The sequence below is a fragment of the Mustela erminea genome, chromosome 5, assembly GCF_009829155.1.
Source record: "Mustela erminea isolate mMusErm1 chromosome 5, mMusErm1.Pri, whole genome shotgun sequence".
Taxonomy (NCBI): Eukaryota; Metazoa; Chordata; class Mammalia; order Carnivora; family Mustelidae; genus Mustela; species Mustela erminea.
Window position 1 is genome coordinate 132,807,610 of NC_045618.1, and position 13,687 is coordinate 132,821,296.

General features: G+C 38.4%; 1 protein-coding gene across 6 annotated transcripts in view; it reads right to left on the reverse strand.

Annotated features, from left to right (window-relative positions):
• LIN52 (lin-52 DREAM MuvB core complex component) overlaps positions 1-13,687 on the reverse strand; it is a 142,604-nt gene that overhangs the window by 43,982 nt on the left and 84,935 nt on the right. The gene's annotated exons all lie outside the window — the stretch shown is intronic.

Below are 13,687 nucleotides of genomic sequence, written 5' to 3' on the forward strand. Positions count from 1 at the left end.
CTCTGCCTTCAGCTCAGGTCATGACTCCAGAGTCCTGGGTTCAAGCCCCACTTCAGGCTTCCTGCTCAGTGGGAAGCCTGCTTCTCCCTCTCCCACTTCCTCTGCTTGTGTTCTCTCTCTGTGTGTGTCTCTCTCTGTCAAATAAATAAAATCCTAAAAAAAAAAAAAAAGAAAAGAAAGGAATGACACCCTTAGACAAAAAGTGGGTTAGTGATTACTTAAAGCCAGTTGGAGGAGTGGAGTCGGGGATGGGAGAGACTGCTAACTAATGGGCATGGGGTTTCTTTCTGGGGTGATGGGCATATTTCAAAATTAGACTGTCATGATGGTTGCACATGACTGTGAATATACTAAAAACTCACCGACTTATATACTTTAAACAGGTGAATTTTACAGTATGTGGAAAATATCTCAGTAAATCTGCTTTTATAAGCAGATGTGTACAGCTGTGTCAAAATTAAACACGTAAGTGTAAAAGCTCCTTGGGCTCAAGTAAAATTCTTCATAAAAAGACCTCACACAGAGAATATGCAAGGCAATAGAACCTGAGTTTCTCTCCTAAAGACACCGGCATCCAGTTCTTACCTACAGCACAAAGGAAAATAGCCCTTTCCTTCTGACTTTGTTCTTACTAAAAAAGTGACTGAAAACCTAACTAATCAATGTTTTTGATAAAAGATCTGGGCATTGGAACATTACTGCCATACACTTCAAGAGAAAATATACTTCATAAATTCAATTGTGTAAATTCAGATAACATCAGAATTTGTATTTATGATGTACTTTTAGAAAGCAAAGAAACTATATTTTGAATTAAAATAACTACAGTACTTAGGTTATTTAGACAGTATGAATAATTATTTGAAAAATGTTCCTTTTGTTTAATGACTAAATATTCATCCCAGGAAGTCAGAATGCAATTAGATTTAATATAAGTAGATTAGATTAATGCAAATGCATTAAATGCAAAAACATTGAACAAAGCTATATATTTAAACACATCAAAATCCACGAAATGAAAGATTAAGGTTGCTATGAAAACTAAGTAATCCTCAGTACATGTAAATAATTGGTTAAATGCAATAACTGAATTAGCAATCCTCACTCACATCATGAGAAATGTAGGTAACTTCATTTGCACAAAAGCATTTAATTGTAGACTGTGTGCTCATTATAGTGTTATGCTCTGAAGATATTAAGAATAATAATGTTGATAGTTTCTGTTTAAAAATTGGTTCATTCAATATATGTTTATGGGACATAGCTTTATACATTCGTAATGCTCACCTGTTCACATTCACATATTTTTAAAAAAGATTTTATTTATTTATTTGACAGAGAGAGAGAGAGATCACAAGTAGGCAGAGAGGCAGAGAGAGAGGGGGGAAGCAGGCTACCTGCTGAGCAGAGAGCCTGATGTGGGACTCGATCCCACGACCCGGAGATCATGACCTGAGCCGAAGGCAGAGGCTTAACCCACTGAGCCACCCAAGCACCCCACATTCACATTTTGAAGAGATTAAAAGATTCAGGTAATCATTCTAGAAATTAACACAATCATTCCTATGGTATAATTTCTCACTGGGTCCCTAAGAACCTCCGTAACTGTCACACTAGTCACTTGGTTGTTCCTCAGTCCTGTGTGGCTATTTGAGTAGAATAATTTTCTGACCTGAACACATTCTTCCATTCTTAATATATTTGTGAGGCAAAGTTCTCACTTGTTCTGGTAAGTACCGTCTTTCCTCGGTGTTAACATGACATCATGCTTCTGACTCCTTACTTAGAACAAGCTGTATCCTGCTCCACAAATCACATAACCGGCTCAGTCCTAGGTTTCATCTAACTGACCTCACTGTAATGTTTATGTGTTAATTACACATTGTTCAAAATGTAAAGCACACCCAGTGAAGAGTTTGTGCTGCTGAATGGTTAAGACTACAATCGCCAACATTTTTCTTTTTAAAGATTTTATTTATTTATTTATTTGACAGACAGAGATCACAAGTAGGCAGAGAGGCAGGCAGAGAGAGAGAAGGAAGCAGGTTCCCTGCTGAGCAGAGAGCCCAATGCGGGGCTCGATCCCAGGACCCTGAGATCATGACCTGAGCGGAAGGCAGAGGCTTTAACCCACTGAGCCACCCAGGCATCCCAATCGCCATCATTTTTGAGTGGTGATTAATATGCTGGGTACTATTCAAAGTACTAAACATGTGTTACCATTATTCAAAATTCTCACAACAAATAGGTACCACTTATAATTCCCGTTTTACAAATGAGGCAGAGAAAGGTTACTTAACTTGCTCAAGTTTACACAGCTATTAAGTGGTAGAGGCAGGATTAGAACCCACATGCCTTAACTCCAGAGCCTGTACTCTTAGCTACTTTGCCACAGTATCTTCCCATGGTTCTGACCTAAAGGAGTTCACAGACTAGAGATACAGATATCATTTATTGAACAGTTTTATACTGGCTGTAACAGCAATGTACAGAAGCACAGGAATAGGGTTAGGAAAAGAGACGAAGCATTCCAGCGATAAGAAACAGCATTGTTTTCCAAACATTCCAGGTATAAATTTCCCAAGAGCATTATATGTTAATGAAAAAAAATGATGGGGACAAAAAAAAATTTCCCAAGAGATGTGAATTAGATTTGTCTTAAGAATTACAGTGATATAGGGGCACCTGGGTGATACAGTTGATCAGGCATCTGCCTCTTGGTTTCAGCCTGGGTCATGATCTCAGGGCTGTGAGATTGAGCCTCACGTTTGGATCTGTATTCAGTGTGGAGTCAGCTTGGATTTCTCTCTCACTCTGCCCTGCCCTCAATACGTAAATAAATCTTTGGGGAAAAGAATTAGTGATATATAACTCAACACCCAAAAAACAACTAATCCAATTAAAAAATGGGCAGAACACATGAAGAGGCATTTTTTCCAAAAATGACATAGAGATGGGCATCAGACACATGAAAAGATGCTCAACATCACTGATCATCAGGGAAATACAAATATAAACTACCATGAGCTATCACTTCACAACGGTCAGAATGACTAAAATCAACAACACAAAAAACAAGATGTGTTGGCAAGGATTCAAAGAAAGGTGAACCCTCTGGCACTGTTGGTGGGAACAAAAACTGGTATGGCCACTCTGGAAAAAAGCACAGAGGTTCCTCAAAAAGTCAAAAATAGAACTACCCTACAATTCAGTCATCACAGTAGGGGTGTTTACCCAAAGAATACAGAAACACTTATTCAAAGGGATACATGCTCACTGATGTTGACAGCAGCATTATTTACAATAGCCAAATTATGGAAATACCAACTGGTGAAGGGATAAAGAAGACGTGGTATATAGATATATACAATGGAATATTACTCAGCCATGAAAAAGAACAAAATCTTGCCATTTGCAAGGGTGTGAATAGAGCTAGAGAGTATATGCTAAAGCAAAATAAGTCAGTCAGAAAAAGACAAATACTGGATGATTTTACTTATAAGTAGAATATAAGAAACAAAACAAATGATCATGGAGGGAGAAAAGAAAGAGGCAAACCAAGAAACAGACTCTTAACTACAGAGAACAAACTGATGGTTACCAGTGGGAGGTGGGCAGGGGGGATGGGCTAAAGAGATGATGGGGATTAAGGAGTGCCCTTGTTGTGACGAGCACAGGGTATTGTATGGAAGCATTGAATCACTAAACTGTACACCCCAAACTAGTATTACACTGTATGTTAACTAACTGGAAATAGTTTAAATAAAAAGTTTTTAAAAATTAAAAAAAAAAAAAAAAGAGTTACAGTAAAAGACATATGAGCATACTGGATCTAAATTCACTTTCCTATTTCCGGGTCTACATAAAGGCACTCTTTACTCACATAATACCTGTTTACTACTTTTTAGGTAACTTTAAAAAAAAAGTTTTTAGTATAATGGCTTTTGTTTTCTTTCTAGTTCATGACATTTACTTGGGTTTTCTTTAATGTTTCTCAGTAAAATGTACAATTTTCTCCATAAAGATTTTACAAAATTTTTGGTAGATCAAACCCTTAAGTATCTTAAGTTCTTCTTAAATTGGGAAGTTATCTTTTATTTTTATTATTATTATTTTTTAAGATTTTTATTTATTTGACAGAGATCTCAAGTAGGGGGAAAGGCAGGGAGAGAGAGAGAGAGAGAGAGAGAGAGAGAGAGGAGGAAGCAGACTCCCCGCTGAGCAGAGAGCCCGATGTGGGGCTCCATCCCAGGACCCTGGGATCATGACCCGATCCAAAGGCAAAGGCTTTAACCCACTGAGCCACCCAGGCACCCCGGAAGTTATCTTTTAAAACTGTGTTATATTCTACTTGTTTCTGGTGTAGAAAACACAACAGACTTCTGTTTTTATGTAATCATTTTATAAAAACTGTGATTTCAGATTGGTGCATTCTATTCAATACCACCAGTTCTCCAATCAGAAACATCACATGGACCACATTTGTGTTGTGTGCCCATATCTGAATGAACCCAACATCTGCTTTGTCTTTGTGTGCCAAGAAAGAGGGATGATGGGATAATATCATCTGTAATTCTTTAATTACTTTGCACTTGAACTATTTCCATGCGATTTTAACCATTCTCATGTTTCTGCTATGACTTTAAGTGCAGTCTGAGTGCAAGAAAATTTGAGCCCCCAGAAGGTTGAAAAATTAGTGAGGAATATGGTGCAGCAAGAAAAAAATGCATCTTCCAAAAGATGATGCTCTCACACTCATCTCCACTACTGCCCCCTATCAAATCTTCTCTTTTTCCCTTGGTAAACACAATCAAGTTTCATTACATTATGTTTGTTATATAATCTGTATTTACATACTTTCAAGTTATCCTTTTTAAAAGATTTTATTCATTTATTTGAGAAAGAGATCACAAGTGGAGGGGAGGGGCAGAGAGAGGGAGAAGCAGACACCCTGCTGAGTAGGGAGCCCAATGCAGGACTCAATCCCAGAACCAAGGTCATGACCCGAGTCAAAGCCAGGTGCTTAACCAACTGAGCCACCTTGGTGAAACTCAAATTTTATTACTTAAACCTATTGTCATTGTTCAATTTATACATTTTTCTACCTACAAAATTTGTTTGGATATCTTAGGTTAGGATGGAATGCACCACAGTTTTTCCTACTAAAATCAATAAAAATCATTTTGTAATTTTTCAGAAGCACATTTAAGATAACAGAGAGATAGATGTATTTATTCAAGTACTGTTCTATAAAATGTGTCCCATCAGGGGATGTGTAGACATTCCCTTGAAGACCCCAAATCCTCCCCTCAAAATTCAAAATAAATTTCAACTAACACATTCTTTGAAAGTTAATTCTTGAGCTTTAGCTTACATATAATAAATTGTACCCATTTTAATCATAGTTTGATATTTAAAATTGCATAAATGTCATGTAATCAAGATACAGAATATTTATATCAATCGAAATCATTCCCTTATATCCTTTTGATATCAACCCCAATATCACCACAGGCCTAGGCAATCACTAATCTACTTTCTGTCTCTACAGATTAGATTTGCCTTTTCTAAAATTTCATTTGAATAAAATTATATAGTAGGTACTCTTCGTCATAACGTTTTAAATATTCACCCATACTGTTGTATGTATCAACAGTTGGTTGCTTTTTAGTGCTGAGTCATGTTCAATAGTGTGTATATGCAATAAAATGTTTACTCATTCACCTGTTGATAGGCCTTTGGGATGCTTCCAACTTACGGCTATAAAAAAATACTGTTGTGAATATTTTGTACAGTCTTCACACAGACATATGTTTTTATTTGTCTCGAGTACAAAATTACGAGTGGAACTGTAAGACTAGATGGTGAATGTATGTCTAACATTATAATAAACTGCCAGACTTTCCCAAACTGGCTATACCATCTTATATTCCCATCAGCAATATGAAGTTTCCAGTTATTCCACATCCGCCCTAGTACTTGCTATCATGCATCTTTAATTTGAGCTATCCTAATGGGCATGTAGTAGTATCTCATTGTAGTTTTTAATTTGCACAATTCCCTGATGACTAATGATTTTAAGTACACTTTCACATGCTTCTTGGCCATTATTAATCTTCCATTTTTAGATTATTCATCTTTCTATTATCAAATAAACTAAAAAATACATTTTGCGTAAAGTCCCTCACCAAGTACAGTTGATTCTCATTATTCTAGGTAGTTATGTTCTATAATATCACCATGAACAGTGAATTAGCAAATACTGAGCCACTGCTCCTATGGGAAATAACAGGCTAGGTTCCTGAAAGCCGCTGGTCACAACATTTTCGTCAACCAGTCAACACAAAACATTGTTTCTGTGTAAAGACAACTAATTTAATAGATATTGCTGAGTCACTGACATTAAACTCCCTGCCAACAACACTATATAACTCATGCCTGGATGAAGCTTACCTCACACATGTATTTTTGCCGCTAGGCACTATCACAACCTTGTACTTAGGAACACAGATTTCATTTCAGCTTTGTATTATGGGACCTGTTCTGAATCACAAAATCATCAACAAAAAGAATAAAAATGCAAAATATGTGGCACTAGATCAATAAATAGGCCACAAAAGTGACACTTGTATGAAAACTAAAACAAGAAGGCAGAGGACCACTTTGTTTGACAGTAGCTGGGAGCATGCATGTAGGGCAACTACAATTTTTGCCACCCTGTGCATTTCCATAAATGATCATGAAAGCACCACGCATACGGACTTTGGGGTTTTAATTTTAGCAAATAGGTGAATGTGCAAACACAGAATCCATGAATGAGGTTTGAGTGTGTATGTGTTGCAAATATATTATCCCAGGCTCTGCTGATTTGTCAGTCTTCTTGTGATCTGTCTTTTCATTTTCTTAAGACTTTATTTTTTTGAGAGAGAGAGTACGAGCACACAACAGAGTGGGGAGGGGTAGAAGGACAAGCAGACTCCCTGCTGAGCAGAGAGCCTGATGCGGGGCTCGATCCCAGGCTCGACCCTGCGATCATGACCTGAGCTGAAGGCAGACGCTTAACCGACTGAGCCACCAAGTGCCCCTGTCTTTTCGTTTTTCTTAACAGTATCTTCTAAAGAGCAGAAGTTTATAATTTTGAAGAAGTACAATTTATCAAGCTTTGCTTTATGGTTCATGCTGCCTCTGTTACCTAAGAAATCTTTGGCTATACCAAGGCTATGAATATTTTTTCTTATGCTTTCTTTCTTTCTTTTTAAAAATATTTTATTTATTTATTTGGCAGAGAGATCACAAGTAGGCAGAGAGGCAGGCAGAGAGAGAGGAGGAAACAGGCTCCCCGCCAAGCAGAGAGCATGACGTGGGACTTGACCCCAGGACCCTGAGATCATGACCCGAGCCGAAGGCGGAGGCTGAACCCACTGAGCCACCCAAGTGCTCCTCTTACGCTTTCTAGTAGAAGTTTTACAGTTTCAGGTTTTACATTTACATCTGTTACCTATTTTACATTCATTTTCTTATGTTGTGAGGTAAAGGTCAAGGTTAATTTTTTTAAAAGATTTTTTTGTTTTGGCGGGGGAAGGGGAGGCAGAGTGAGAGGGAGAAGCAAGCTCCCAGGGAGCCCGATTTGGAGCTCAATTCCAGGACCCTGGAATCATAACCTGAGCTGAAGGGAGACGCTTAACTGACTGAGCCACCTGGGCACCCTGTACATTCCTTAGGTTTCTATGTAAACAATCATATCATCTTTGAATAAAGACAGTTTGACTTCTTTTCCCATCTGTAGACATTTAATTTTTTGTCTTTCTTTATTTCACCAGTTATGATTTCTTGTAAAACATCAAATAAAAATGCTAAAAGCAGACATCCTTGCCTTGTTCCCAGTCTCAAGGAGAAAATATCCAGTCTTTCATGACTAAGTAGGATGACAGATGTTTTCTGTATATCATATAGATTTTAACAATAGGCATAAGTCCAGAATGCTTAGTATCTTCCCTGGGATTTGTAGCAGAAAGAATGGGTTTTCAGAAAAGGAAAGGGACTGAAGATTGCTCAATTTTAGGAAAGGAAGGAAGAGAAGCAGAGCTTATAGTATGGACTACTCATCATTTTATTTTTACTATCAAGTTCATTCAAACTACCCCCCCAATCTTTCTTTTTTTTAAGATTTTATTTATTCATTTGACAGAGATCACAAGTAGGCAAAGAGGCAGGCAGAGAGAGAGGAGGAAGCAGGCTCCCTGCTGAGCAGAGAGCACAATGCGGGGCCCGATCCCAGGACCCTGGGATCATGACCTGAGCCGAAAGCAGAGGCTTTAACCCACTGAGCCACCCAGGTGCCCCCCCCAATCTTTTTAATCTCTTTGTTTCTAGTCAGAAAGAAAATGGAACATTCAAACTCCAAAACCACTTGTAAAATGTTAAATAAGATACTGTGGAGTTCACCTCACCAAGACTTATTTTTATTTTTCTTTTGTCAGATGTAATTTGGCAAAATGTAGCACTATAAATTCTGGCAGGTAATCAAGTAAATTAATATTTCATATTTATCTTAGATACACACAAAAAGGGAAGAAACACTCATTAGTAATTGTGAATTGGCTTGAGAATCTGAAGAAGATATAAAAACCCTAAAAATGAAAAAAAAAATCCTAAAAATGTGGAAAAGGCTAGTCTTAGTAAAATGTAGATGAAAATTACATTGACCCTTGAACAATATCAGGCAAAAATCCACATATAACTTTTGACTCCCTGAAAACTTTTCTTTTATAAAACTTAGGAATTCTGCCTTTTTTTTTTTTTTAAAGATTTTATTTATTTATTTTCGACAGAGAGGGAGAGACAACAAGAGAGGGAATACAAGCAGGGGGAGTAGGAGAGGGAGAAGCAGGCTTCCTGCAGGCTGAGAAGCAGGCTGAGCAGGGAGCCCGATGTGGGGTTCGAACCTAGGACCCTGGGATCATGACCTGAGCCAAAGGCAGACTCTTAATGACTGAGCCACCCAGGCACCCTGACTCTCCTGAAACTTAATTACTAATAGCCTACTGTTGATCAGAAGCCTTAACAGATAACAGATTGCATAAACAAGCCGATTAACACATATTTTGTATGTTACATATATTAAATACAGTATTCTTATAATAGAGTAAGCTAGAAAAAATGTTATTAAGAAAACTGTAAGAGGGATGCCTGGGTGGCTCAGTGGGTTAAGCCTCTGCCTTCTGCTCGGGTCATGATCTCAGGGTCCTGGGATCGAGCCCCAAGCTGGGCTCTCTGCTCAGTGGGGAGCCTGTTCCCCCTCTCTCTCTGCCTGCTTCTCTCCCTCCTTGTGATCTCTCTCTCTGACAAATAAATAAATAAATAATCTTTTTTTTTTTAAAAAGAAAGAAAATCGTAAGACAGAGAAAATACATTTACAGTACTCTACTGTAAAAATAAATCTATGTATAAGTGGACTTGGGCAGCTCAAGCTTGTATTGTTCAAAAGTCAACTATACTTAACTTTTCTGAACATTGTTAATTGGAAGTATTACCTAGCTTTTCACAAGAGGGCAGCAAGAAGCTTTTCAGTATAACAAAACTCCTATTTGAAAGGTATGATGGAATTTGAAGCTATTACATAATTATTGGGACAATCTGTAAAAACCTTAATGAACACAAAGGTGATAAAGATTTCAGGAAGTGCAAAAACTTGTTTATCTACCTTTACAAGAGCTTATTAAGTTGCCAGGACAAGTAAGGTAAACATTTGATCCCTCCTTCAAAGACTTTATTTTGATAATACAAAAGGTATTCTTTTTTAAATTTTATTTTATTTATTTTTTCGACAGAGAGAGATTACAAGTAGGCAGAGGCAGTCAGAGAGAGAGAGGAGGAAGCAGGCTCCCTGCCAAGGAGAGAGCCCAGTGTGGGGCTCGACCCCGGGATCATGACCTGAGCGGAAGGCAGAGGCTTTAACCCTCTGAGCCACCCAGGGGCCCCAATACAAAAGATATTCTAAGAATGAATAGACCAACAAATAAACAACCATTAAGACAAAGTATGATAAGGATTATAATACAGGTAAAGAATGAGTGCTATAGGAGCCCCAAAAAGTAAAAAGCACGACCAAGCACTACTAAGGCTTCGAAAATTCATAGCATTAAGCCTGAATTGTGTCTCAAGTGTGAATTAGATATGGACAAGTGGAAAGGGAAGGCCAAGGCATTCTAGATGGCAGTCACAGAAAAGGACAAGACATAGGATACTCTGGGAGAGAGAAATGAGGTACATCCTTAGAAATCCCACAGATAAAGGTTAGAGGAAAGTATACAGCCTGGAAGTACAGGTTCCCAGAAGTGTATGAAGAGACCGAAGCTAGAAATTTTACACTGGATAAATCTAAAATATGATATATTTTTTTAAAGATTTTATTTATTTATTTGACAGACAGCCATCACAAGTAGGCAGAGAGGCAGGCAGAGAGAGAGGGGGAAGCAGGCTCCCGCTGAGCAGAGAGCCCAACTCGGGACTTGATCCCAGGACCCTGGGATCATGACCTGAGCCGAAGGCAGAGGCTTTAACCCACTGAGCCACCCAGGTGCCTTAAAATATGATACTTAATTTAAAAGAAGGACTATGCAGGATGGAAGGAGACACATCATTTGATAACAGAAAAACCTAGAGTTTTTGGTTGATTTTCAAGTGCAGTATGGGCTAGCTCTGGAAGAGGAAAGTACGAACCAACAAACACAAATCTTAGTTTCCATTAAAAGAAGCAGTTTCCAGATCAAAGGAAACCACAGTACAGTGCTCAGGGAACAGCCCACAGAGTACTGTATTCAATTTTCACTGTCATATTTTAAGAAAAGTGTGGATAAATTAGAATCTATATCCAAAGAAAGGCAACCAGAATGGTTACTGCCATAACAGCAACTTAGAGACCATGCTGGCTTTATTTACATTCATCTTTCCCGTTCAAGCCTGCTTTGCTGTCTGTCTTCTGGTTCTAGAATGGGAGGACACCACTGAATCACCTCATCTGGACACCTAGGAAGAACATCCTGGGTCCTTTCCCTTCACTCTCGTCTTCATCTGGTGACTCAATCTTGTGGAGTCTCTAGCCCAAACAGCTCAGTCAGCCACCCATTCTGCCTCACCACTGCCTTTCTTGAGGTCTTGTCCATCATGCCCCGGATTCAAACTATAACCGAACTCATCTCCCAGTCTTAACTTTACTCTCTCACATTCTCAACACTACAGCAACTGAACATGGACACCAGCAACTTATTTTGCTGTTGAAAGCAAAAAGAATAGGTTCTTTAACTCTCTTGGTTGAAAAGGGTATTTGAAATCACCTAATCTAAGCTCCCATCTAATCCCGAACAGCATCTGGTAACATTCCAGAGAGGGCTGAAGAGCTCTGCCTAAGTATTCCCAGTGATAGGGACCTTGGTACTTTTTGAGAATCCATTTAATTTCTAAACATTTGGGAAGTTCTTCCTTAATGCTGTGGCAAAAACAAAACAAAACAACAAAAACAAAAAATCAAACAAACAAACCACAGAAAACAAACCTCTAACTTCACCCCGTTGTTCCTCTGTCCGTTGGAACAAGGCACAGATAAATGCCCACAGTTAGTCGAAGCCGACAAAATGGAATGTAAAGACTCTAATCAAAAGTAAGACAAAAAAGGTGAAGTATCAGGGACAACTAAGTCAATAGACAACAGTCCCCTGAATACTTTAAGAGCAGTAAAATGAATGCCCTAGCATCTTCCTTGATACTAGGATTCTGCTCAAACCCAAAGGGTTTACAGAAATTATACAATTCTTTTGTGCCTCCAGATATTCAGTATTTCTTCAGATGAAACACACAATAAGGAGAAATAGCATGTGATTCTATAGCCAAACATGGGCGATCCATTAAAAAGACAAGTGACAGCTCAACCCTCTCTCCAGGAACATTTGTCACCTACGCCTTTACCCTTCAGGGATTTCAGTTGAATGACATTTGCTGTAGGTTGATAATTAGTTTTTCTTTCTTTCTTTCTTTTTCTTTAAAAAAAAAAAAAAAAAAGCATAGGAGGCCAATGTTGGCTTCTTCCCCATGAGAGACACTAGCCTGAGTGGTCTGGGGAATATATGCCTTGATCAGATTTGCACTATGACTCCTGAATGCATGAGCCACCCCAGCAACACCTGCTCTCCTGACAGGCCACCCGGGACTAGCAGCAAAAGGATCCATCAATTCCACTCTCCCCAGAGAGATCACCCAGACCCAGTGGTAAATGTACAGTTGAGTGCCAAGTTAAAAAGCAAAATTCCATCCACTAAAAAGCAAAATTCCATCCACCAAAACCTACTAGTTACCAGAGGTCAACTGAGCATAGCATTTAATTTTTTTCCGACTGATTTGCAATCGAACTAAATACAAGAAAAGGCCCAGTTATATCGAAGGAGGAAAGATGGGAGGTAGTGAAATTCCTTAATCAAATCCAGTCACCAATACATCGCTAAGGGCTTGCTCTGGGGTTCTATTTCTCATCACAGGGTGGAAATACAGTTGCTTCCTACCCAGAAACTGTCAATTACTTATTTCGTATTATAGTAAGTTTGGACAAGCAGATTTTATAACACAAAACCTGAAAATACATAAGCAGTCACATTTTATTTTGTTTTTTAAGATTTTATTTGTCAGAGAAAGAGAGAGAGAGCACAAGCAGGAGGAGCGGCAGGCAGAGGGAGAAGCAGGCTCCCCGCTGAGCAGAGAGCCCGATGTGGGGCTAGATCCCAAGACCCTGGGATCATGACCTGAGCCAAAGGCAGATGCTTATCTGACTGAGCCACCCAGGCATCCCAGCAAATCACATTTTAATTCAAAGTAATTAGTTTCCTTTTCAGAAAGAGAGGTAGAAATCTTTTATTTTGGCCTATCCATATACATTTTCTGTTTAGGTTTCCATTTATTTTTCTATTAAACTTTATTTAGCTTTGTCATTCTAAATGTTACAAGATCCAGTCTCTGTCCCTCTAATTACCCATTTTACCTATTCCTAACAATGATGTTCTTTTTTTTTTTTTTTTTTTTTAATTTAACAGAGATCACAAGTAGGCAGAGAGGCAGGCAGAGAGAGAGAGAGGAGGAAGCAGGCTCCCTGCCGAGCAGAGAGCCAATGTGGGACTTGATCCCAAGACCCTGGGATCATGACCTAAGTCGAAGGCAGATGCTTAACCCACTGAGCCACCCAGGTGCCCCTATTTTCTTTCTTTCTTTTTTTTTAACTTAAAGTTATACAAGTACATGTTTCAAAAATCAATTCTATGAGGTTAAGAAAAACAACAGTTCACCTTAAACTCCTCCTCAGTGGTAACCATTTGACCCTGCTTAGTTGATTATTTTCTATTACCTCTATAGTCTCTACATGACTAAATAACACACTTATATTACTATCGCTTGATTTTTCCATTTGAGGCATTATCTATTGACTTCCCCCAAATATAGAAGGTAATGATTTAGTTCCTTTCTCCAGCCCCAACTAAATTCTTCCCAATACATGTGCAAGCATCCCATCTCCTATCCTCTCATGTATTTTAACTTTACTTAGATCAATATTGGTATTCTATATTATTATTATATAAATGCTATTTATAGCTAAGCCATTGTAATAATTACAATTACCTTTCCTTTCTTGCATACTTTGTGTTTT